Below are 26,931 nucleotides of genomic sequence, written 5' to 3'. Positions count from 1 at the left end.
TAAAAATGAAATAGAAAAATCCCCCTTTTCTTCAGATTCTGGATATAGCTAGGCTCAACACAAATGTCTAGGGAGAATGCATCTGTTGCTATTGCATTTTTTTTGTTTCTCTGAAAACTTGGCATTTGTAATATATCTATGATTTTGATTTGTCTTGGCCAAAACCCAGATTACCAAGGAATTACATTTTGAACATATTCAACTAAGAATTATCTTTGTAGCAACTTTTCCTTTGCCATATTGAAATTTTGGGAATAAAATCAGATTTTGTTTCAGATACCAGCTATGTTCCTTCATAGTGCCAGAGTGATTTTTTTTATGTTAAAGAGATACAAAGCAATACTTAAAATCTAAAATTAATTTTAAGCATATCATGTCGGAAAGAGTCCCATTTTTGCATTTGACAGACCTGGGTTCAAATGTTTGCTCTGCCATGCATTTTTTTATATTAATGTTGGGTAAGTTTAGTATGTAAGAAAATAATAATAATAATGATTTCCTGGGGACACCTGGGTGGCTCAGAGGTTTAACACCTGTCTTCGGCCCAGGGCGTAATCCTGGAGTCCTGGAATCGAGTCCCACATTGGGCTCCCTGCATGGAGCCTGCTTCTCCCTCTGCCTGTGTCTCCACCTCTCTCTCTCTCTGTGTCTGATGAATAAATAAATAAAATCCTAAAAAAATAATAATACTTTCCTTATAGGACTAGATGAAGATTAAATCACCAAACACAAAAAATACCTGGCACATAGTAGGTGCTTAATTAATGGTAGTGGTCCGTCTCTTGCTTACTTTCTAAGTATGTAGAAATGCATGTATGAAAAATGTGTATGTTTATATGTTTGTGTTTACATAGGTATATGTATATTTATCTCTTTTTTCTCTTTCTCTTTTCTTCTCTCTGTATCCATCTATGTACCTCTGTCTCTATATATAGAGCAATGTGCAATATGTAGTCATTCATTCCAGTTGTTCTGAACCGGAGGATTCTTCTGGAAAGGATACAGTTCTGGAATTTAGGAAATAGGAACTCTGTCACCACGTGGAAATATTTAAAGACTTATTATTTCTTTGTGCCCTAGTATTTCCATAACGTTATATTAATCTACCTAGAATGTTTATAAATTTTCAAAAGAAGATCTAAAGAATATGTTTCCCTTATAAATTCCCAGCACACAACAGAAGTATTCTCTTTTGATCTCAAGACAAAAAATACAAGTTGGGAGTTGAGTCTTTCTGAAAAATTGACATTTGTTATGATTTAGTTTTCACTAAATAGCAAGGCACTAGTTTCTTGGGGGCAGCTTTGTACAACTGTCTCCATTACTGATTTGAATCTTTGTAGCATAGGAAATTCAACAAAATCAAGTGTCAATACTCCATGTTCTCTTACAGTAATGTACAAAATGGTGAAGGCAAAACTTCTTGTTAAACCCAAAGTGGATAGTAGCCTCCAAATCTATTTGAAAGAACAGTTAGTTACACATTGAACCTACTTCCAAGTTAGTGATGCAAAATTATATCTGGGACAAGAGCCTTAGTATTCTTGAGATGAATACCTTCTTTTAGTGCATCTATCAATGATCTAGTTTTGTGGAGTTAGCAATTCTACTCATGCAAACCACTATTGCTCATGTGTCCCATTTTGATTATAGCCCTGTGGGACAACATAAAGGAGCAACAAAGTGGTCTTGGATCAAGTATCCAAGAATAGTTTGAAGGTGTGTGTTCTCCACAGATAGGATTTAAGGTCATTTCTCCTGAACTCTTGAAAAAAATGCTTAATGATTTAATTATTGTACAACTTAAAAGACCCAAATTTTCTTTTGGTAAATCAGATTATATCATTTTTTCCCCATATATGAACCATATTTTAGGTTTGTCCAAAAGACATTACATTTACAAGACTTGAAACTTTTGCCTAAAGTAAACATCCATCAGCAGTCTCAGATAACTCAAGCTATGTGAAAACATTTGTTAATCTGTTGATCTGGGCAAATTTGTTAAGAATGTTTTTCACTAAAACATATTTTATATATTCTCTTTTCTCCAGGGTCCAAAATGATAGCTTTAAGATTTTTATTTTAACATATTACAAAAGTGATAGTTTACTTTAAGACTTTTATTTTAAAATATTGTAAACATTCATAAAATAAACAGGCACCCAAATATCGAAATTTGACATATTAATATTTTTCTTTAGATTTCTCTTTTTAGGAAATATAATACCACAAATATAGTAAAAGCTATATACTTTCATCCTGTTCCTTTTTCTCTCTCTAAAGATATTTACTGCACTGAAGTTGGTGTTTATATTCTTACACTTTATTTTCTTTTTTGTGTTTAAGGTGTTTTTGTTGTTTTTGTTTTGTTTTGAGAGAGAGAGAGAGAGAGAGAGGCGGGCAGGGGGCAGTGGGAGAGAGACAATCTCAAGCAGACTCCACGCTGAGTGCAGAGCCGGATCGGGGCTCCATCTCACAACCCTGAGATCATGACCTGAGCTGAAATTAAGAGTTGGCTGCTTAAACCTCGGAGCCACTCAGGTGACCCACACTTTTGGCTTTTTTGTGATTTTAAAATTTATGCAGCTGGCATCATATCAAGTCTGTTCTTCTAAAAAAATTTTTCTTTTAAAATTATATTTAGGAGCTATATCCACGCCGATACACAGATCTGATTTTTTGGCTTTTTAAAGTAAGCTTTTATTGATATATATATTGTACATTTATGACTTTTGCAATTGTATATAAAAACTATAAAAATCATAAATTACATCTTGATTAATTTTCACAGAATATATGCATATGTAGAACTAGTACCCAGCTCAAGAAGTAGCACATCACCAGTACTGAAAGAGCCTCCCCATTCTCCACCAGGGAAACCATATCCTGACTTCCCACAACATAGATTAGTTCTATCTGTTTTCAAACTTGATATGAGTGGAATAACTAAGCATACAGTCTTTTGTGTCTGGCTTCTCTGTTTTTCATATTAGATTTACAAGCTCTCTCTATGTTATTGTGTCTGAGTATGTATCCTGAACATTATCTAGTATTCCATTACATGAATATACTATCGTTTATTTCAATTTTATTTTGGGACATTCAGGTTGTTTTCTTGTTTTTAACTATTAGGCCTAATACTACTATGAAGATTTGTGTACATGTCCTTTACATATTATGTGCGTCGCTGTAGCTAGGAGTAGATTATTGTATGATAGGATAGCTATATCATGATGTCAATTTAATGTGTATCGTAGGTTATCAGTATCGTAGCATTGACAATAGCAGACTCTGTAAGCGGTCTTCTGAAGTAGTTGTCACAGTTTATCTTCTCACAAACATCATTATATGGGAGTTCAAGTTGCTCCGTATCTTGCCAACACTGAAGCTTTTATCATTTTTGCCATTTTGGTGGGTAATAATTAATTAGTTTTTAACTGCTTTATCACATTCCATAGATTAATAAAGCATCTTTAAAATCCCTTCCTCAGTAGATGAGCAATTTGATTGTTTTCATTTCTTACCATTTCGAACGATACTATAGTGAATATATCTGCATATCTCTTTATGCACACGTTTGAGAGTTTTGCTAAAGTTATAACTTGAAGTAGCACGTCTGAGGTTTATAATGCCATGCATTTTTTCAGAAAACTGCTATATTTCTCTCTAGTGGGGTTATACTATGAAGTAGTATTTTTAGTTTTATTATAAATTATACTCATCAAGTGCAGAGAATAAATGTTGCTTCTATAAAAGGCATTAGGTAAGATTTAATATCCTCAGATTTCAGGAAAAGTTAGTGAGGAGAGATGAAATTTGCTGTACAGCACCTGGCATATAGACTAAGTAAAACTTCCATTACTGTTTTCACTGTTAAATTACTCATGATTATATTGCTGTAGAGTGCTCATTCTAACGTCCATGCAATTCATGTGACTTCTACCATGCACTTAAAGGTAGCTTCTTTCAATCTTTGACATTTCTTTCTTTAGTAGAGTTCTATTTTTTCTGCATACTAGAGTCATTGTGTCCATTTGATCTTGATTTTTGATTACCCAGCGGCATATATAATGAGATAGTTTGGGAAGTTTATATAATTTGAAAAGTTTATATAATTTGATTAATAGATTTACACATTTTTGGCATTCTTATTGAAGATTTGATCCTGAGCAAAATGGTGATAGGGAATCCAAATTTGCTTTATTGTTCCATTGAGATTTATGAAAATAGCATATGTTTTTATAGTATTTAGTAGATTATCCTAAGATCCTTATATTTTGTATTAGACATAGGAACAGAAGGTCTGTTGGTGGAATGACCAAAGCAAGACCTTTAATTCAGATTTTTAAATTTGATACTATCAGTGTGGTGGGTCAACATTTGTCTCAAAGAAGGGAATCTAATTAGTTATATTTGTTGCCATTATTTTTTAAAAATAATTTTCATTACTGTCATGGCAGTTGTTTCCGTGGTCCTTAATTAGTCTTGATCTAGTCAACCCCTGGTTTCTCTCTTCAAATGAGAAATGCATGTTGTTATACAGAATCTCTTTTAGTCACTATCCCTCCCTCTTTGTTCATCGTGGACATCAACACTGTTTTCACTAACAGATGTGTTTTGTATTAACAAACCCAATTTTAACTCAAAAATCCCATGTTTATTTTTCAGAATAAAATGGTACAGGTAAATTTAACTGAGAACTCAGTTATTGCCAGTTTCTTACTTTTTCAGAATCTTTTCTACTTAACTGCTTACTAGCAGGCTAGTGTAAAAGACACTTTTGTCTTTATTGTGCTGCTTTAAAAATATTTCTGTTATGTTCCTGTTTTTATGAATATTTTCTTATGATTAAACTGATCTGAATTTGAATTTATCAGTTTTTATTATCTCAAATCTAGTTATATTTGAATGTATACCTGCATAGGTCATGAATTGAAGTGGTCTAAGAAATACAATTTCTCATTAGTTGCATTATTGAGTTGAATGCTAATGTATATGCTTTTTATATGCAAATACCTGAAAAGAGTAATTTTTGTTTTCCATGAGATTTTAAGAATTAGTGTCTAAGGTATTTCATGCTCTCATTATTTCTATGCAATATCATATTGACTCTTCAACCTGTGTCCCCAGTGCCAGAGTGATGCTGGGATACAGTCCTCATTTTAAAAGTATCTAGAGAGTGAATTGACTTTAATGTTCTTTCTCAGGAAAGGACATTGTCTCTTTACCCTGCACTACAAAGTGAAATGCCTTCTACCTTGACATGCATGGTCTTTGGAAGACTATGTTGAAATGAGTATGAATTTTAACAGCTGAGCAGTTAATATCCTTTAAGGCTGTGTTTGAAGAAAATGATCTTTGTTAAGTGAGCCAAAAATATTGTCTTTGAGTTAAAAAGAACAAATCAAAAAGCTATCATATATTATGGTGGGTTCTTGTTTAGCTTTTAAAAAATGTAGAAATATAAACATTGCCAGTTTAAGTCAACTCCGAGGGAAACAGGGATGATGTCATCAGTGTTGAGGATTTTTTTTTCTGGTGTGTAACTTCTGTGTGATTCCTCTTCAACATTTTTTTGACTTCTGGACCAGTTTCCTGTTCTATAAGGTGGGGATTGAATGGTTGAATAAAGTACTAATTGATTCCTTGACCAACTTTCATTGAGGATCTATGCTAGACCATGCAGTACATAGGAAGATGTGTTGGCATGTCCTAAGTGGGTTTCACCTCTTCTACTATGATCTTTGTAATGGTTTATAAATTTTTATTCCTGAATTGCCATTATATTAGTATTTTGGGAAGGAAAGTATATAATTGTGTATGTTTAGACTGGTAGGCTTAACTAGAAGTCCTTCAATAATATTGCTGCTAAATCTATAGGACAGTTTTAATCATGTACTTTCCTTGAAATATTTAACACTGCTGACTGCTTCCTCCTCTATCATCTCCTGTCCTCATGTCATGTTCTCTCACTTTTTCCTCTTGCCAAGTCTCTTTTGTGAGTCCTTTCTTTGCCCGCCACTTAGACTTAGGTTTTTTTCCTGTGTTCTGTCTTCATCTTCTCACTCTGTATGTACATTATTCTAGATGAGCTCACTTTCCCCAAAGCTTTGAGCTTAGTGTTGGGACTCCCACTTTTGTAGTTCTAGCTTGTAATTCTCTTCTGAGTTTGAGATCTGCATTTTCAAGTGCCTCCTTGATATGTCTACTTACATGTCCCATAGGAATCTATCTAAAATTAAGCTCATTGTAAGGGATGAATCAGTACATTCTACTCCTGAAACCAATACTACACTATGTGTTAACTAACTTGGATTAAAAAAAAAAAAGTTAATCTCATTATTAGCTCCTGTCTCACTTATTTTTTTTTTTAAGATTTTATTTATTTATTCATGAGAGACACACAGAGAGAGCAGAGACATAGGCAGAGAGAGAAGCAGGCTTCATGTAGGGAGCCTGATGCAGGACTCAATCCTGGGACTCCAGGATCACACCCTGAGCCAAAGGCAGACACTCAACTGCTGAGCCACCCAGGTATCCCTCACCTATTAAAAAATGCTTCTTTTATGATATTTTTTTGTCTTAGTGATAGCAAGCACTGTTACACATTCAGTTGCTTGTGTCAAAAATATTGGATCACCAGTATTGGGTCACCTGGTCATCTCTCTCTTCTCATCTTCACTCTCCTGGGCCTCTTAAACCTAAATAACCTCAAATTTTATCACAAATGTATTTCTTTCTGCACATTTCACTGATACTACCCTACTCTAAAACTTTGACAACTGCAATGACTGTTCTTCTCAGTTCTTTAGGCCCTTTCTCCCCTTAACTCACTAGGTAGCAGGATTTAACCTTAAAAATAAAGAAAATAATATTTTTATTTTCTTACTAAAATCTCATATTTGTTTTTCCTTGAACTTAGGGTAAAATACAAACTAACTCTTCAGAGTGGTCTACAAGTTCTTGCAAAAATTGGACCATGTCTCTCCCCCAGCATCATCTTTCTCTACTCAGCCTATTTCTGACTCTTCTTTCTTATTTCACTTACTGTGGCCTAATTTTATTAATTGACGACTTCAGGTCTTCTTGTGCCTTGTGGTTTTTGTGCATGTTGTTCCTTCTGTGGGACTCAGTAACGGATGATGCATGGGATAAAAGATTATGATGATCCTAAGATTTCAAACTTGGTAATTATGTTTCCTTTTTTAATAGACCTTTTCCTAGCAAATTAATATACATAAAATCAAGCATCAAAGTATAACATACATATAAACCCTTTGTAGCCTAACCTTCTATGACCTAAAATATTTCAGAACTCCTCTCTCTGTAGGATTCCCAAAGATATTTGCATTCCATGTTTCTCTGCATGTTCTGCTCTCTTTGGAAAGTGCTTCTGTGCTTCTGTGGTAGGTGAACTCCTACTGTCCTTTAACACCCAGTCCAAACGCAGGTCCTTAGAGACTGTGAGCCTTCACAGTTGTTGGCGGCAGCTTCTTGGATGTTACCTGTGTGTATTTTGCAGCTGTATCTGAGACTTAGCAAAGTTAAGTAGCTTGTTCAGTTATTAAGTGACAGAACCAGGATTTGAATCTTTTCTTCTCTGCCTTGAAAGTGTGTCTTTAACTGTCTTTTGGTAGACACTGTCATTATTTAATAAGTACTTATTAAATACATTTGTTAATAAAAATATAAAATACTATATGACCTAGTTGTAAGAAAGGCTTTTATGGCATCAACAAGAAGTGACTCAAGTGACATAGAAGATAAGGATTTGGAAAAGGGGAAAAAGGAAATCCATATCTGTAGGATGTTTCAACTTCTGAGCTAGTTAGGTTCCATCTTGCTTTGTAACACCCTAAGATACCTCTGGTTCTCAAAAAGAAAGGGGGTAAAATGGTATGAGGCTAAACTTCAGTGAAATAGGCCATGAAATGAATAAATTCATTTTAATTAAAAGTGGCAAATATGTATCATATTTCATATAGATTCTTCTTGTGCTTTAATTGCCTTATGCATTTGTATCTTGCTCCCCTCAACTTGATTGTTAGCTTCTTTTGAACAAAGATACACCTCATCTTTTTTTAGCATCTCCTGTCATGTCTGGTTCTACTTGATAATTTTTTTTTTTTGTAAAATAAATGGTGGTGTCTTATCTCCTTTTAATTTAATTTAGGGACAAAATTTCAAATATTTGCACCAAGTAATGCTGCTGCTAATTCATTTATACATACCAACAGTTCGAAACATTTAATGCACATGAAAAATAGAACTAACTCTTCATTACTGGGTTTAATATCTTTTTGAGAGAGAAAAATACTCAAGTATGCATAATGTCAAGGACATACTCAGTGAAGAAAAGCAGTTTATGTTGGATCTAGGCTAGAAGAATGCTCTATTCTAGCATTTAACTAGTAGGTGAGTTTAAATATCTATGCAACTCTATCTTAGGACTTATTTTGCCTTTTACTTTTCATTTTCTTTTGAATATCAAAAGATATTCACATTTGGAAGGACATATTCTTATTAGCTCTAATGAGTTTTTTTTGGTAAATGAATTGAATATAAACAACTATTGTGTTTGTCCTTTTTTTGTAAGAAAGATTTCAAGCTGAAGATCCTAGTCATATAATTAAAAGGACTAATCCCATTCAATCCTTGAATCCGTCTATAGAAATAGAATTCTTAAAACATATACACAAAAGGGAATATGGTGCCTGTTGAATTTTATATTATGTTCAGTTGAACTATTATACTTCTAAAACAAATTTAATTTTGATTAGGAAAAATGATTCCTTTTTTTGTGCATTTATAAATGTAGACATTGTGGACCAAGCTGGCACTAGGGAAGTTAAGGGGGGGGGGGGAGAAGTAACACTTGTATTATGTTAAATCAGAGAAATAATTGCACTTGGCAGTTTTTGTTTGCAGAATGCAGGAAAGGCTGAGGGCTTTTGTACAGTTCAAAGAGCACATTCCATAGATACAGCAGTTGTTGGTTGCCTGCAGGGGTCGTCAGGATTGGGGGTGGTGGTAGAGGTCTGTATCACAAAAGTCCAGGCTGTTGGTCTCTGTGTTTGTAAAGAAAAAAAAAAAAAATGCTTGCACCTTTTTGAAAAGTTGTTTAGGAATGCCTCCTATCATTTATTTTAAATATAGCACTTTTGCCTCAGAGTCTAATCTGTGTAATAATCAGATGGCATTTGTGTGTAGTCTTTGTTGGCTCTTGTTCTTTAATCATCTGTTTTTAGATGAAGGTTTACATGTTCAAATGTGGGAGCATAGAACTGTGGACTGTTAATCTGTCAGTTAAACTACATAGAAAATTAAAACTGAATGGGTTATATTTCACTACCGTATATTCAATCATCATTTATACAACAAGCATATTAAATAAATTCAACAACTTAACTCAAGCCTCTTAAGAGAGGTTTCTTTAACTAAAAATATGCCAAAGGCTAGCTTTCTCAGCTGGCATGTCGAAACTTATGCTGAATTAACACTTGTATCATTTCCTTACAGAATATGCAAGTTTGAGTTTCTACTGTGAACTGAACTAATGTAGCTGAAAGTTCTCTGAAAGCTATAAATTGTGGGGTAGATATAAATTAGCATTATTAAATTTCTTGAAATGTCTAGTTTACATGATATTATGCAACTTATGTGTGCTTCGTATTTCTTATATCAAGTTTTGGCAAAGTATATCAACATAGTTTCATTAGCTATTTCTTGGATTAAAAAAATAGCTAATTAGTGATTCTCTATTATAATTTTGGTTTTAGGAAAAGCCCCCAAACCTTATCTTGACCTAGTCTTGAATTCATAAGAATTTGAGATAAAGTTCTTTGTTGTGTCCAGTTGTGTGTTATCTAACCTGTCATACTTAATGGCCAGCAGATTAGTTAGTATGGTACAAAACAAGAGAAACATGAAAATTAGAATTTTCTGTTGAACATGCTTCTGTGTCCATTGTCATAAGAACTTCTTTGTTTTCACTTTTTAAAGATCTGTTACTTTCAGAGTAAGAAATGCTGAAAACGTATCAAAAAGGACAGAAACTAGCAGAATCCGTGTTCCCACCATTCAGATTTAATAGATAACTGCTGTTTTGCTATTTTAATTTTAGATATCTTTATTAAGAAATCCTCAAAGATCAAAGTCTTTTTTTGTAGTGTTGAAATACCCATTTCCGAATTGGTTACTTGACAGCAACATCTTAAGGTTCTTAACTGAGATCTTTCTGGTTTTAGTATCAGGCTTGTTAATATAGTCTCCTCAGAATAGGCCCCAGCTCCTTAACAGTGTGTCTTAAAGAAGATCCAAAGCCCCTCTGTCCCAGAATTTCAGCTTTCCTCCTCATTATTTCCATAAGACCTGAAATTGTTTTATTTTTCAATTTTTAGCTATGGGACATTGGGGCTATTATTAAATATAAATGCTTTATGGAGGGAATAACACATTAAGCCATTATTAGCCATTATCATCATCATTCAGAAGCTGAGGTGATGGAAGTGGATTCTGAGAAGAGATGGCTGGGAGGAAGGGAGTGCTTCGCGTTGAGTCCGCCTATAGCTTTTCACAGATGTGTGAAATCAGTCCCAAATGAACACACAACAAAGAATCATATAATACATCTCAGAAATCTTCTCTGGGGCCATATGGGAAAGAGAAACAAATGACAGAAACGTTATGTGTGGTCACTGACTTATTGCAACGTTAAAACCGGGAGTTTCCATGATGTAGATCTGTAAAACTGCTAAGGGAGGCTGCTCTTTGATTTGCAGCACACATTCTTATAATTTCCTAAGTAGATGGTGTTAAACCCATTTTACCAGTGAGAATATTGAGTAACAAGGAAATTAGGTAGCTTTCTAAAATCTTACAGCTAGACGGTTAAATATCCAGAATTTCTGCTAATACATCCCGTTATTGACTGTACCCTAGTATTTCCTCTGATTCATGGCCTTACCAAAATGTACTTCCACCACTTTAAGCCTATCTAATTTTTATTTTATTTAAGATTTTATTTATTTATTTTTATTCATGAATAACACAGAGAGAGGCAGAGATATAGGCAGAGAGAGAAGCAGACTCCCTGAGGGGAGCCTGATGCGGGACTTGATCCTGGGACTCCAGGATCATGACCTGAGCCAAAGGCAGACGCTCAACCACTGAGCCACCCAGGTGCCTCTAAAGCCTATCTAGTTTTTAAAGAAACAATTCAAACATATACTTTCCCCAAAGCCTCTCCTTCCCTCCCGACCTCCCAGTTCAGTTCTGTCCTTTTCTGTGAATGCTTTCCATACAAAAGTAAGCACAGATTTTTTATGGCCTCCCATATCCCACTAATGTATGTGTGTTTGTTATCCTTTGAAACTGTTTGCTTGGCCCCTTAGATCTGGTCCTTGGGTTATACTTTTTTGGGTTCCAATTATTGCCAGCACAGCACTAAGCACTTAGTGAATGCTCAGTAATGCCTGCTTCTGGATTTAGTTCAGGGCTCCATTCCCAGTACTGACAATTACCAGCTGTGTGATATCAGACAAGTCACTCACTATCTCTGAGCTTTAATTCTCTTGCTTGTAAAAAGGGGATAATAATAAAGCTTATCTCAAAGAGTTGTTATGGGAATTAAGCCAGGCATTGCAATGTAAAACACTTAGCTTAGTGCCTGGAACATAATAGCGTAATAAACATAAACAAGTAATCATAACTCAATAAATGCTAGTTCTTGTTATTGTTGCACAGTGTAATCAGTCAACACTCACAGCGTCAAGGATTGCCTGTAAGAATAGTTCTATTAGAAAAATTCTCTGATTTCGACTTTTGGGTCCATTTGACAAAAAAAAAAAAATGTCCCTCTTTAAAGTAAACAAATTCGTAATTCATAGAAGTTGAACTGATTAGAGAGAACCACGCACACACATGCATGCACACACCCTCACACAAACACATTTTATCCATGCTTAGAACTTTGGACCTAACGTAGTAGGTAAATAACCCAGGAATCTCAATTTTTTTCTTGAAGTCATCTATCCTCCCCTTATCTACTGCAATAGCCATCTAACTCATTTACTTTCACTCTTGTCCACTAGCAGGAATCCTTAACTCTGGGTCCTTTGCCTCTAGTGGTTCATGATAGAAGTAAATTTCAACATAATTCCTTTTCTTTCTAATTCTGTGTTTTTTATTTTATGCATTTAACAGCATTATTCTCCAGAAGGCTTTGCAGGCTTCACTAGGCTGACAGAAGTTCTCATGGCACCCACACAGAGAAGAATCTCCACCAGAAATTGAATTTATTTTTCTATAAAGCATGGTTATGGTCTCTACTAAAAAATGTGAATCGGATCATGTCACTCCTCAATGTTAAAATCTTTACGTGTACTGCGATAAAATAGAAGCTTTTTATCCTGACTTGGAGAGGGCCTCCTACTTGGCCCTAACTCATCTCTTGCCACTTTGTTCTTTGCTCACTCTGCCTGTCATCAGTGGTTTTCTCTGATTCTTGAAACCCTTCCTGACTCAGGGCCTTTGCAGTTGCTGTTCCCACTGTTTGGAATGCTTCTCTCCATGCTTGGCCTGCTCCGTATACTGCAGGTCTTAGTGTAAGTAATGCCTTCTCAGGGAGCTTTGGCTGGCCTCCCTATCTGAAGGAACTCCCCACTCTTCTGTTCTCTTGTTCTTTTCCACAGCTCATTTCATTTATTTAGTTATATGTAACAAACAAATACCTTTATTGATGCCTGTTTTCATACTAATTTGTAAATTCCACGGGAACATATAATAGGTAAGTCTTATTTAGGCCGCCATTTAGAATAAAGCCTTATAGATCAGTAAATATCTATTGAATGAATGAATGGATGAATGAATGAATGAATTGGGGGAACATGAATGGTCTGCTATTTGGAATACATGGACTCATTTGTTTATTCATAAACTCATTTATTAGACAAAGAAAAATGAGAGGCCAGCTATAACATTTAAATTCTGAATAGCTTTCAGAGTAATTCATGAGCTACAGATGAACGCTTTAATCTCCTCAGTTATTCAGAAATGAAATGTAATAGTTCATTATATGACAAGGGGAACCACCCAGAAAATCAGAATTCAAAAAATGTGCTTAACTTCTTTTCATATGTTACACCTTCCATCTGCCATACCCTAAGCCTATACCCTATTAACTCTATCTCATGATGACTTTGTCTTATGATTGACTCACTTGATTACCATATACCAGCTTCATGTGTGCATCCATTGAAACTGCTTTTCTTCTATAACATTTATTTTAAAAAGCATCTAATCATTTGTATAGAAAGTTATCTCTCAAACTTATGATAATTAAACACTTTTAGTTCTGTTGCAGTCAAGTTCCTAGAGTCTTTCATTATTATTCTCTAACTTAAAGTATGTTAATTGAACTGATTCTTCTATTAAAATGGAAGCTTCACTTCAGTGATGTATAGATTTGGAAAATAACCCTTTTATATTATATGTGGAAACAAAACCCACAAGTGTCTACTCCTTTATTTCCTACCTCTCTCTTGGGGAAAAATATTCTTCAGTAGAGTTGGAGAAGGCTTGTGTAGTTTCTTTCTTCAACTAGATCAGAGACAACCTGAGAATATTTTCTTTATTATCTTAAATAATCAGTGGTTATCTTTTTTTTTAAGATTTTATTTATTTGAGGGAGAGCGAGAGTGTGCACAAGGGGGGTGGCGGGGTGAAGGTTAGAGGGAGAAGCAGACTCCTGTAGAGGAGGGAACCGCATGCGGGACTGGATCCTGAGACTCCAGGATCATGACCTGAGCCGAAGGTAGATGCTTAACCGACTGAACCACCCAGGCACCCAGTCGGTGGTTATCTTATCCGAGGTGACCTTGTGATCTATAAAAATGGAGAAAACAGCAGGGTAGTTTATGCCTTGATCATTATTTTGAAGACTTTTGCAATCTAAAAAAAAATAGGTGATTCTTTCCTTGAAGAGAAAATGACTACTCTTTTTAAAAATAACTTTTATTCCTTTAATTTTTTTAGAGCTCTCTAAAGGACAAGTGGTTCCAATAATGACTAAGGCTGTTTTTTCCCCCTTATTTCACTGTGGCTCAACGTAATTTCATAACTGCTTTTAATGTTCTTTTTTTTTTTTGTGATACTGATTCTTTGTAGAGAATTTCATGCAAATGAGTAAATGCATATTTATTTACTTGTTTTTTAGATTTTACATAGGAGTGAGATCATATGGTATTTGGCTTTCTCAGTCTGACTTATTTCACGTAGCACAATAACCTCTGGGTCCATCCACATTGTCAAAAATGGCAAAAATCTCATCCTTTCTGGTAGTTGCGTAATATTCCATTGTATATCTATGCCATATTTTCTTTATTCATTTATCTATCAATAAATGCATATTTATTGAAGAAGCTTTACTTTAGGTTAGTTGGGATATAACAAGAAGGAAAAGAGGAAGGCATATGCATTTTTGTGATGTACCCCACTATTTCTTTTAGGACCCTGAGAACACCCGGGCAGTATTATTATGCTCTACTTAAATGATAAATGTCATCTGCTCCATTTCCCTCCTCATCACTGAACAGAGCTAAGTTATTTCTGATCCCAGTTCTTAATATTTTTGTGTCTTGCCAATTTCTTGCCTCTCTCCCTTCTTTCTTCTTTTTCTCCTCCATGCCTTCTTCCCTTTGTCTCTCCCTCTCCATTCCTGTCCCTTTTCCAAAGAAAAGATGTAGAATAAATGCATTCATTTTCAGAAAACATAAGGAAACAAACTCTTCAATATAAAAAGATACAGTAATGTCAGATAGTAAAATTAGTTTCTGCTTGGGATAAAGAAGGGTCTTGTCTGGTTATGTGGAATTAGGGGAAGGGAAACAGGAGAGTCTAATTCTTAAATGTCTTCAGTCTTTTTTAAAGATTTTATTTATTTATTTATTTATTTATTTATTTATTTATTTATTTATGAGAGAGAGAGAGAGAGAGAGAGGCAGAGACACAGGCAGAGTGAGAAGCAGGCTCCCTGCCAGAAGCCCAGTGCAGGACTCGATCCCAGGACCCCAGGATCATGACTGAGCCAAAGGCAGATGCTCAACCACTGAGCCACCCAGGTGCCCCAGATGTCTTCCATCTTATTCCAGTTGTACCTAGAGCTATAAAGTTTTGTGCTCCTCCAGTATGGATTGGTAGCTTCTTGATTTGTCCCAAGAATTGGCCAAAGATTCAGCTATTTCAACAAAACTCATTCACTTTCTATTTTCTAACATTTGTTGCTATTGTCTTCTCTTTTGAACTTTCTAACCTCATAGGTTTATTGTTTTGTTGAATAGTCCTTAGCTGTCATTTTTGTATGGTTTTTGAAGGGATAAATGCATGTGATCCATTCTGTTTTGAAATGGAAATTCTCATTTCATTTTTGACAGAGATATAGGAGGTATCTGCTTGGTTATACATGAAAGAAGAGAGAGAAGCTTTCTCAAATAATAAAAAATAAAACAAGGAAGAGACCAGGCCTTGTGGCCCAATAAAAGCATTTAATTTCACCTAATAGTTTCCAACCTCCCTAGAGTGTGATTTGAGGAGAGGACTGGGATTAAAAACTGAGTTTTCTTTAGAGGCACGTATACAGTGGGACACTTAAGCATGAGTGCTTAGGGGGCATATGTTATCAGTCCATTCATAATATTTTTCCATTAAAGGATTATAGGCATATAACCTGATTTATTAACTTATTTTTTTAATTAATAGCTTTATTTTTTTGGAGGAGTTCTAGGTTTGCAGAAGAAATAAGCAATTAGTACAGAGCATTTACTTTTTCACCCCCTTCCCCCAAAATAGTTTCCTCTGTTAACATCCTGCATTATTGTGTGGTATATTTGCTACAATTGATGAACCATTAATTGATACAAACTCAATACTATTATGAACTAAATTCCAGAGTTTGTATCAGGATTCTTATTTTGTGTGGCATAGTTCTGTGACAAATATGTAATGTCATTTTATCCATCATCAGAGTGTCCTATAGAGTAATTTTCTATCCTAAAAATCCATTGTGTCACCTATATTCTCTCTCCCTTGCTCATTTTCAAATCCCTAGTGATAACCAACTTTTTATTATTTTTATAATTTTGCATTTTACGGAATATCATGTAGTAGAAATCCTACAGTATGTAGCATTTTCAGACTGACTTTTTTGACTTTGCAATATGCATTTAAGTTTCCCCCATGTCTTGGTTTCATATGATATCTCATTTCTTTTTATTGTTGAATAACATTCCCTTATATGGATGTATAACAGTTTGTTTATCCATTCACTTGTTGAAGGACATATTGGTTGCTTCCAAGTTTTAGCAATTAGAAAGCTTCTATAAACATTCTTGTGCAGATTTTTGTGTGGACATAAGTTTTCAACTCATTTGGGGAAAATACCTAGAGTGTAATTTCTGGGTGGCATGGTAAGACTAAAAAATTAGAAAACTGTTTTTCCAAAGTGGTTATACATTAACATGTTTTTGTATTTTAGAAACAGTGGAGATTGTTTTATACAACAACGTATGTAGAAGTTGATAGTAATTTATATTTCACTGATCATTTTTAACACAAGTAAAACGTCATTGTAGAGGCTTTATAATTTTAGTATTTACTGCTGCATTACTATTTAACGTTGCGTTGACCCTGATGTTGCTAGAAAAGAGATTTTAATGAAAAGAAGGTGCTTTATAAATTTAGTCACATCAGTATACTTTCCACGTAGTGAAAGCATTCTCTATACCTTCATAGACATAAGCATACATTAATGGCGAATTATGGGCTATGTTAGAATGATGATGTTTTATTTGCTTTATATTTAATTTACTCATTTAGTAAACACTCATTGAGTACCTGTGGTCCCTGATCTTAGGGGATTAAATAAATATAAACATGTTTCTACCTAAAAGAATGTTCCCCAGGAAGTTGCAGGACATCTAGCATCTCTCACCCTTATGTATTAAGTATCAGTGTTTCTTGTCAATTTTTATGACAACTGCAAGTGCCCTCTCAAATTTTTGAAGCTCTCAGTGGTACTCCAGTTGTTGAGAAGGACTATGTTTGATTATTTAAAGGTGGGTCTATTTGTAATTCAGTTTTTCCTTTATGACACATTTTATTTAACCCTAAGTTAGTGGTTTCAGAAAGATTCAGTGATGGATCACGAATAATGTCTCAACATTTACTCAGCTAAGGAGATCAGAAATAAGGTGAGAGTTGCTTTAATATACAGGATAGAAAACTGAAAGCTGTAGTGTGGGACAGAAAACATAAGTTCCTTTTGCAACATCACCTTGTGTGCTCGCGGCAATGCACTTTTTACTGACCCGTGTTGCATCCCTATACATTGGAAATATTCTTAGTCTCCTGTGTGTTAAGACTGATTTTACTTTTTATCAATAACAGAGCCAAGAAGATAAAAAAAATAAAGCCCATTAATATTGAATCTTTCCTATATTGTGTTTAAAATTAATTTACAACTGCTTTTATTTTACTTTTTTTCTCTTTTCATTACTTGGAGTATCTTTGCTTTGGTACTTGCTATTCCTTTGTCATCACTGCTTGTCTTTTCTTTTTACTGGCTTCTTAAATCCTGCTACATTGCTTTTTGCCTTTCCTTCTTTAATCTTTTCTCTTCTGTTTAATTTTTAAATCCTTTGCCCTTTATCTTTCTTTCAGTCTTTTTAGCTGCTCTCTTTTCCTTTGATTTCCTCTTAAGCGTTACTTCTTCTTAACATTGTGTTATTTATTGATTTTTCTTTTTGTTTTATCTTTTTAATTTTACGTTTTCCTTTGTATATAAGGAAAACCTACTCTGCCTACCTATACTGAATTAAAGAGTGAAATACTACTAAATCCTCCATACCACGTGGAAAAACACAACCATGTTTATTCAAACTTACTGTGTGAATACTGAAAGATTTATATGACACATTTTCTCCTCTTTTTTTATGTTTTGTTTAGAATCGAAGCCCCACATAATTGATGTGCTGATATAGAGCAAATTCAATTATTTTCCATCTTTCTAATATGGTAATTTCAACTGTATACAAAATGTATTTTTGAGATATAAACATTTGTTTGTACCTAGACCACAAGTAATTTTTCCTTTCATTAAACTTTTGGATTTTTATCATAACATTATGATCACAAATCAAGGGTTATAATAAAAAATAAGAGATTATAATAAAATTGTAATTCTTCCACAGTACTTTGTCCAAATATCCTATGAATTTGGTTTAATATAAACTAGATTTTTAATATCAATTTTATAACCCACTTTCCTTGGAATATAAGAAAGGTCTGAATGAAATACATTAACAGCTTCACACAGTGGCAGTGTCATAGCCAATGAGGTTTATCTGAGGCACGGTTATTGCTAATTGAAGGAAATCCATTGACAAAACTCCACTAAACTGGGTTGGTTCTTGGCATATGAGTCTGTCCTTAGGCACTCTAAGAAATAACTGCGAGGTGGAGATCTAGATAGTCACTTTTCACAGAGGGAGAGGAGCAGGTAACTATTATAAGGAAAAGCAGAAGTGCATGAAATCTTGGGTGTTTCATGTCTGCTTCAAGCAAGAGATTTCTTCAGGGGCATTCTCTAGTTGAAGAGAGACAAAGACAGATCAAGTGACGTGCCTTTGTTCACACACAGAAAATGAAAGAGCTAGAAATTGAATTCAGGTTTATTTTATTAATCCTCTTTCTTCACTTTGTCTTATATTTATATGTAGTGTTGATTACAATTCCTTTTTTTTTAAGATTTTCTTTATTCATGAGAGACACAGAGAGATAGACAGAGAGGCAGAGACACAGGCAGAGGGAGAAGCAGGCTCCACGCAGGGAGCCCGATGCGGGACTCGATCCCGGTTCTCCAGGATCACGCCCTGGGCTGAGGACAGCGCTAAACCGCTGAGCCACCCGGGCTGCCCTGATTATAATTCCTATCCATACCCAAGTTTAATTTTACTCGTAGTTCATTTGATAAACAAAATGTAGTAATCTCAAACATCTCTTCATTGCTGCTTATGTTATCTTTATATACACACATATAATCATTATGTGTATAAGTAATATATATTATTCATTATATATAAGCCTATTATTGACTTTTAAAAATATTTTATTTATGTATTCATGAGAGACACAAAGAGAGGCAGAGACACAGGCAGGGGTAGAAGCAAGCTCCATGTAAGGAGCCCAATGTGGCACTCGACCCCAGGACCTCGGGATCATGCACTGAGCCAAAGGCAGATGCTCAACCGCTGAGCCACCCAGGCATCATACCTATTATTGATATTTTAAACAATAGCTCTCATCCATTGATTTCACTGAACAAACATTATAGAAGCTTACTATTTTTTAAGGCTAACAGAATTGTTTTTCTCTGTTAGATGATCATTTTTAAATTCTTCTGTGCTTTTTTTGGATAATGTTGTTGCTATATCTGTTGGTTTCCCTCTGCGTAGGGTTAGACTAGTTTGCATTTATCCTGCCCAGAAAGAAAGGGCTTACTAAGTAAATGGGTAATGTCCACAGGATTTTAGTGATGAGTATCAAATACATTTCAAATAAAAAAACTGTTTTCTGACAACTAGTGCACTTTAGAAAGAAAAACTTGGTATTTTAATTGTATATTTCATGTTAAAATTTTAAAAGGATCCCTTACTAAATAACATTTTCTTAACCTAGTTTTTCTGTTGTAATGAGTCACAGGAATGAAACATACTTCTTTGAAAATTTGATAATGTTAAACTATTAATTCCCCAAACTTGATGAAGTTTTTGAAAACTTCCTTTTGCAAACATGCCTCACTCAAGATACCCAGGGTTAAAATTTTAGCAAATCAGTTTGGTGTTCTGTGTGTGTGTGTGTGTGCTTAAAATGAACTTGTGATACTTGTAATTGGTTGTGATTTACACCTTTCAACCGTTTGTATCAGTCATTTACGAAATATGGTTCAACATCATCATCTAGGAATTTCTGTTAGAAATGCCAATTTTGGGGCCCTAGCCTGGTTTTGTTGAATCACACACTGTAGGTGTAGGGTCAACAATCTAGTCTTTGTTTTCATGAACTTTTTAGGCAATTCTGATATATCCTCATGTCCCAGTTCCACTTATTTACTTGACCTTCCTCTTTGATTAGTACAATTTTACTTGTTTTTTTTTTAAATAAATTTTCTTAGTGTGTAATTTCTGAGTGGGTTGTAATATTCAATAACCTCCAACATTTGTAAGTCCATATCGAAATTGGTATTTGCTGCCATAAAAAGCACCATAGAGTGACTGTATGGTTAAGCAACAGAAATTTATTTCTCACTGTTCTGGGGGCTGGAACTCCAAAATTAGGATACCAGTATGGTTCAGTTCTGGTTAGAGCTTTCTGCCTGGATTGCCTTCTCGCTGTCAATAGTGGAGAGAGAGAGAAAGGGATAGCTGGCTTGGGGAAGAAGAAGGGAGGAGTGGAGAGAGCAATCTGTTGTTTCTCTTAGAAGGCCATTATTCCTTTCATGAAGCTCTACTCTCATGACATAATCTAAACCTAGTTACCTCTCAAAGGCTCCATCTCCAAATACCATCACATTGATGATTATGGCTTCAGCATGTGAATTTGGGATGAGCAGACTAAGTTCAGTTCACAGCAGTCCAATTATATTAGTTTTATTCCTTGTATAAAACAAGAAGTGATACTAAAGTTAAAAGACTTCTGAAGTCTAGTCCAAATTTCTTCTTTGATAGTGTACCTCTCTTTAATCTTAGTTTCTTTCTTTGAAATTATCATAAAAATACAGTTGATATGGAGCTAAGGATTGTTGGAAAATTCAAAAGTAATGGATGTATGAATGAATGGTATCAGGCCACATACAGTGTTGTATAACTGTAATAAAGGTGATAATCATTTTTTTTTGGTTTTGTATGTTAGCTGCCTGTGTTTCAGTCAGTAACTTATCAGTCCATCTAAGCAATGAAGCATATGGCACCCAAAGAGTATAATGGTTGGAAAGATCACAAAATCATCCAGACTACCTTCTACCTGATACAGAAGTTCCCTCTAGAGCATCCCAGGTTTGTCTTGATTACTGTCACTCCCTGTAATAGGGATCCTCAGAGAAACAGAACCAATAGGATATCAGTGTATGTGTTTGGGGTGGGGGAAGGAGGGAGACAGAGAGAGAGAGAGAGAGAGAGATTGATTTGTTTTAAGTTATTGGGGTTGTCAAGTATGAAATCTGTAGGGCAGACATCCAGGCTGGAGATCCTGGGAAGAGTTGATTTTCCAGTTTAAATCTGAGGGCAAAATTCCCTTTTCAGGACATCTCTGTCTTTTTGTCTTTAAGACTCTCAACAGTTTGGATAAAGTCCACCAACACTACCAACAGAGGGTAATCTGCTTTACTCAAATGTTAATCCCATCTAAAAATTACCTCCACAGTGACATCTAGACTGGTGTTTGACTAAATATCTCAGTACCATGGCCTACCTAGCAAAGTTGACACATAAACTTAACTATCACAGCATCCTTTAATATTTAGTCAATTCTGCTTTAAAAATATTATGGAAACCTTCTAACTTTCAAATGATATGAAGATAATATGTAATAAATAGATATATATGTATGGGCATCTGAGTGGCTCAGTGGTTAAGCGTCTGCCTTCGGCTCAGGTCATGATCGAGTCCCACATTGGGCTCCCTGTGAGGAGCCTACTTCTCCCTCTGTCTGTGTCTCTGCCTCTCTCTCTCTCCATCTCTCATGAATAAATAAATACAATCTTTAAAAAATAGATATATATGTTAATGAAGAAATGAAGAAATGAATGGATAAATAAATGCTAGCCAATACCAGATATATCACCTTTGCTTATTAATAAAAAAAAAAAAGATTCAATTCCCTCACAACTCTGGAAACTTTAGCTAACAGAAGTGTGTGTGTATAGACCACATTGATTGATTCATTGACACAGTAGTGAATCACAGGGCTCTTTGTTTGACTTTTCTTGGTGTGGTTATCATATCAAGGTAGCTACTATGTTGGATGTCTTAATTGAGATCTAACAAAGATTTTGTTGTAGCGGTGTGAGAATAGGAAGATGAAAATTAATAAGATAAATATAGAATCTTGTTCTTAACTTTCAAAAAAAATTGTAGAAGTATGGATGAAAAGGCACTTTAGAAATATACCAACTCAAGGGGTGCCTGGGTGACTCACTTGGTTAAGCATCAGACTCTTCATCGCAGCTCAGGTCTTGATCTCAGAGTTGTGAATTCAAGCCCTGCATTGGGCTCCAAGCCAATCAATCAATCAATCAATCAAACAAACAAACCACCAACTCAAAATACCGCCGAGTAGAGGAATTGGTAATACAGACTGTACCTTCAACACAGCTGTAGCCTAATATGGGACAAAAGATAGACTTGACACAATATAATCTACTTTTAGTAAGACTTTTACATTAGAGAGAGAGAGTGAGAGAACACCTGTGTGCATGTGACCAAGTGGAGTGAGGAGGGACAGAGGGAGAGGGAGAGAGAGAATCTTAAGTAGGCTCCATGCCCAGTGTGGAGCCCAACATGGGGCTTGAACTCATGACCCTGAGATAAGATTAGAGCTGAGATCATGAGTCAGAAGCTTAACTGAATGAGCTCTCCAGGTGCCCTGAGGATATGTTGGTTTAAATCCTATCCTGCCATATATTATATCCAATAAATTGAAAATTATAATAAATTCTTCTTTTAGGTTATGAATTTCATCCTATAGTTAGTGCCATACACACAAAATCAGTCCACAATTAATGTTAGTTCAATTGACTTAAAAGTTAGCATCTCAGGGTACCTGTTGGTCCCAGCTGAAGCTGAGGATCTGATCCCAGAATCTTGGGATCAAGCCCCAGGTCAGGTTCCCTGCTCAGTGGGGAGTCTACTTCCTATCCCTCTGCTCCTCCCCTGTTTATGTGAGTGTTCTCTCTCTCTCATTTTCTCTCATAAATTTTAAAAATCTTTTAAAAAATTAGCATTGCCATTGGGGTGCCTGGGTGGCTCAGTTGGTTGAGTGTCCAAGTCTTGGTTTTGTCTCCGGTCATGATCTCAGGGTCATGAGATGGAGCTCCACATTGGGGTCCCTGCTCAGTGAGGAGTCTGTTTGGGATTCTGTCTTCCTCTCCTTCTGCTCCTCCCCTTGCTCATGTGCTCTCTAAAGAAATAAATAAAATCTTAAAAAAAAAAAAAAAAGTAGTATCACCAAATAGCTTTGGGAAGAATACCTTAGTGAGATATTTTCTAATGATAAGCTGACTGGTAAGATAGCAGAACTGCAATCAAGCAAAATCAAAATCATTTAAGGGAGAAGTTTTTGGTGGAGTATGACCTAAGAATCTTCATCAACCTGTAACTCTTTATAGTTTTTCTTAAAACCACATCTCTATGTCTCTGAGTTTTGATCCTGACATACAATATTTAACCTCTTGAGCAGTGTATCCAAAGTCATTCTGAACCCTCTATCATATCCACTATACTGGGTAGTATTGGAGAACACATTGTACTGAGATGTCTGAGCATTTCCATATGGTGAATAGGGAGACAGGAAACATTGTAAAATGAATACAATATTACATCTGGATCTGTTCTTTTGCAAAATTGTCATTTTTAAATCTCACAGTACCTACAACTTCTGTAAAACCCAGATGTGGAACAATTTAGTTAATACCAATATTGATAGGCATATTAGATTAGAGGAATTGCTGGCACAAAGTAGGAGTTTCAGAGTTGATGTCGTTTGACCAGGAACTGTGTAGCGGTGTTATGTTTTAGCCCCACATCCCTTCTGACTTCTTTAAATTACATGAAGATTATGCATCTTGGATTTTTTTTCTTCAATTTCTTCCTATAAATCACTTCTTTTTTCTCTGTATAATAATCTGACCTTACTACTTAAAATGTTTCTTTCCAAATATTGACCATTGCAAAGAGGTGTCTTTAATAATTAATAATTAATAACCCAATTGAAGGAAGTTGAAAAGAAACATAAAAACTTTGAATTGATAATTTTAGTGATAAATTTTTGTTTCTTACTTAGTTTTACCTTACGTTGTTCATAAAAGAATTATAGTGTTTTCTGATGAATATATACAATCTCGGGATTTAATATCGTTAAAGGCATTTCTGGAACCAAACACCTGATAATACAGTATACACTGTATACTATAAAGATTGCATTCATATTAAATTATTGTTGAACCAAAAGAGACCTGTCTACTGTGTCCAGCACTAAAATTGTGTGGTTAAGCAATGGCTGAAAATTCCATAAGGAAAACTCCATAAAGAAATAGGGCAATTAACTTGTTATAAATCTGAAAGCATATTTGATAGTACCCTAAAGCAGTCAGATATTTGGGTTTATATGCCTTGTCAGTTCTGAGTCAATGAATTTCAGAGAATTTGGTCATAATCAGACTTTTTAGGAAATGGAACATTTTCCGGAAAAACTATTTTCTTTCTCTCCTATCTCTTGCTTTCGGTCCTTCTGTGTCTTTTTCTTTCCTCTTCCTTCCTTCTGGTTTCCTTCCCTTCATCCCACCCTCTATCTCTATTTTCCTTTAAGAAATATTTATTTAGTTTCTTCTCATACAAGACACTGTGCTAACATGTGCAGCTTACAGGGTTATAAGACATATATTCATAAATGCCATTGCCCATTTCAGGTCTATTGCAAGTATCCAGATAATCTTTCAGAAGAGCCATTTTATCGTGTATTTACAACTGAACACTACATCTGAAAATTGTAAAATATTTCCTCCTATCTTGTCACCCTTTATTGCCCCCTATTTTTTTTCTCTTAAATGAAGACTTTTTAGAGCAGTTGTAGGTTCACAGCAGAATGGAGGGGAAAGTACACAGATCTCCCATTTATTTCCTACCTTCCACACTCCCATAGCTCCCCCCCCCCTTAACACCGTCCTCCACCTGAGTTGCAATAAATTTTAATATTTGTTACAGCTGATGAACCTACTGGATGAAATCATAATCATCATAGTTACCTTACAGTTGGGTTTTGGTATTGTACATTCTATCTGTTTGGACGAATGTATAATGAATCTGTATCTATCACTATGGTATCATGCCAAGTAGTTTCACTGCCCTAAAAACCCTTTGTGTGCTGCCTTTTTATCCCTCTTTGCAAACCCCCAGCAACTAGGGGATCTTTTTCCTGTCCCTATAGTTTTGTCTTTCCCAGAATGTCATATAAATTATTCCAGAATAATTTCCTTTACTTAGTAATATGCATTTAAGATTCTTTTCATATGTCTCTTTGATGTCTTTTCATAGCTTGATAGCTCATTTTTTAAGCACTTAATAATATTCAGTTGTCTAGAGGTATTATAGTTTGTTTATCTGGATCTCGAATTTTGAAACAGATTTTAGACCTGGCATTGTCATGAACTGTTTTTGAGATCTTAGATGGTTACTTCAAGCTCTTTAGGCCTCAGTATATCTTCATTTCTGGAAAAAAAAAAAAAAAAAAAGGAGGTCTTGTTATGTTGTAACAGAATGGAATTTCAGATTGTTAACATTACAGTGACATTGGAGACCTGGTTAAATAGCTTGAGACAGACAGAATGTGGATTTGAATCATGCCTCTGTGAGGAAAGGTCAAGTTACTTAATCTCTAATTTGCATATGGGATATGGGGATATATAATTATACTCACCTAATTAGATGTCTTGAGGATTAAATGAGAAAATGCATATAAAATGTTCAGCCAGTGGCTGTACATAATAAGAGCTCAATAAATTTTATCTAGTTTTACTACTAATTTAATGGATGTTCAGCACCTCTTACCAATCCTTTTACTGCTTTCTCGTGATTAGCTCCCTCCATCCCTTTCATTTCTGTGGCTACTACAAATTCTTTTTTTTTACTCTTTTTCAAGTTCCTTATCCATTTTCACTCTTTCAGGCTCAACAAAATATGATCACTTTATTTAAATAAAAATAAAGATGTGATGTGTCCAGACTTTCCTATCACCTCTTCCCAAATTATCTGCATCACTATCCATCCATATTATTCCCTTCAGTTTCTGAGGATAAATTGCCAACTGTGTCGTCATGAAAGATTTCTTAATTTTTGTGTTTCTTTTCTAGCTGTAAACAATGATACCAAATTAAATGATGTACGTAAAACACTTAACCCAATGTATGGAACTCAATAAATGTTAGTTTTTTTCCCTGACTTTCCCCAAGTTTTCTTCATCCCAAAGTACCTGTGTTCTAGACATTGAGAGCGGTCTTTTAAATTACAGATCAAATTATGTCCCTTTTCTTCTGTGATTCTCCAAGATCTTTTGAATAAAGGTAGAAGGTCTTTTCTTGACTTACAAACCTGTTATAGCTACCCTTTTCTTCTTTTCTTCCCTATGTTTTATTCAGCCACTATTTTTTGTCCTGTTGCTATTGGGTATATTTTCCTCTCTCTGTGTTGCCTTTTCACATTTTTTTTATTTCTCTTAATTCCTTAAGATGTAGGGATCCCTGGGTGGCGCAGCGGTTTGGCACCTGCCTTTGGCCCAGGGCGCTATCCGGGAGACCCTGGATCGAATCCCACGTCGGGCTCCCGGTGCATGGAGCCTGCTTCTCCCTCTGCCTGTGTCTCTGCCTCTCTCTCTCTGTGTGTGTGACTATCATAAATAAATAAAAATAAAAAAAAAGATGTAGCTTAATACCCTAGATATAATAATGTCCTTGAGGTTATGGATAGAGTTGACTTTTGCCATCATAGTATTTTGTATACCTCTGTTTCTGAATTTGTGTATTTATATTGTAAATTATTCTCTATTTTTGTTTAAAAAGTCAAAGAGTATATGACAAATTAAAATGTAAAAAAAAAAAAATCACTTCTT

The 26,931-nt window shown here is 35.0% G+C and overlaps 1 protein-coding gene and 1 pseudogene across 16 annotated transcripts in view; both read left to right on the top strand.

Annotated features, from left to right (window-relative positions):
- Nucleotides 1-26,931, top strand: part of FOXP2 (forkhead box P2) — a 554,812-nt gene that overhangs the window by 72,162 nt on the left and 455,719 nt on the right. The window lies entirely within an intron of this gene.
- LOC140609635 (U4 spliceosomal RNA) lies at nt 18,359-18,490 on the top strand (annotated as a pseudogene).

Source organism: Canis lupus, chromosome 18 (genome assembly GCF_048164855.1).
Source record: "Canis lupus baileyi chromosome 18, mCanLup2.hap1, whole genome shotgun sequence".
Taxonomy (NCBI): Eukaryota; Metazoa; Chordata; class Mammalia; order Carnivora; family Canidae; genus Canis; species Canis lupus.
Note: the sequence above shows the minus strand (reverse complement) of the source record. Positions and strands in the feature narration are given on the sequence as shown.